This window comes from Chenopodium album, chromosome 14, assembly GCF_948465745.1.
Source record: "Chenopodium album chromosome 14, dcCheAlbu1.1, whole genome shotgun sequence".
In the NCBI taxonomy this organism is placed as follows: Eukaryota; Viridiplantae; Streptophyta; class Magnoliopsida; order Caryophyllales; family Amaranthaceae; genus Chenopodium; species Chenopodium album.
In genome coordinates, this window is record NC_137847.1 from 34,245,686 (window position 1) to 34,247,013 (window position 1,328).

The following is a 1,328-nucleotide window of genomic DNA, read 5'->3' on the forward strand; positions in this document are numbered from 1 at the left end:
GCCAAACTTGACACATATGTCAATGTAATAGTTTAACCTTAGATATATATGATTAAATAAAATTCTAAAAAAAGTTAATGATATGAAACTTTATATTAATGTCTATTTATCATTATTTTATAATAAAATTTGATTTTATATGTGATTAAAAAATGAGGGTTTTTTGTCAAAAAAAAAAAAGAAAGAAAAAGAGGTTATAGTAAGTATATAAATAGTGAAATAGAGTAAACCACGCTAATGTATTTAGGAATAAAATGAGTAGTTAACTTAAGGTTATTTTGACTTTTGATACCATCAAAATACCCTATTTTGATTTTTGGTGCATATCTAATTTTTTTTTCTTTTGCTACCACAAAAAAATCCCTAACTATAGATTTTGGTACCACGCACTAGCTGTTTTATATCGTTTTGCATGCTAAAAAAAAAATGTACTACTCCCTCCATTTTTAAATACTTGCTCAATTTCATCTGTGTGGAGTTTTAGGAGAATTTGGAGAAAGTAATAAAATATGAAGGTAGAGGGGTAGGGGAAGAATAAAAAATGTAAAAAGTAAAAGTAGTTGAGAGAATTAGAGGAGAGAATATGAAATTAATAAAACATTATTTATATTGGGTCCACTAGATAAGAGAAATGAATCAAATATTATAAAAGCTTTCTAAATAAGGAAATGGAGCAAGTATTAAAAAATGGCCAGAAATGGAAAGTGGAGCAAGTATTTAAAAACGAAGGAAGTACGTATTTGCCTAAGATTTTAGGGGTTAGCCCTAAAGGATCCAAATTGAGCTCGAAATTGGCAGAAAAAATAATGTAAAGGTCTTGTTTTGCGCGTTTAAAAATACATTGGTTTGCGTGTCATTAATTGTTTTACCTACGAAAATTGTCCGGGTAAGATTTTGGGGGTCATTTTAGCATTTAAAGTTCTAGATTAAGCTTGAAATTGAGCAAAAAATCACGTAAATCTTTAATTTTGGATTTCTGGTGGTAACAAAATAAAATAAAATTTTAAAAAGGTATCAAAATTTAAATTAGGGTATTTTAATTGTTCCAAAAGCCAAATTTTTTTAATTAATACACTTTTTTATAAAAAAAAGCGCGAAAAATAACAAAATGGATTATTTGTGGACGCCGAGAATAATTAAGATAACAGAATATGTCGGCACATATCATTATCATATTTGATATACAAAGACGAATGAGGTGGTGGACTCAAGTAGGCCATCATCACCTTTTGGTAGTTTGGCCAAAAGTGTGAGGATCTTAAAATGAGTTTATATTGGCTCTAAAGACCTTCCTTTCCTCTTCTCTATCTACAACTACTACACTGAAC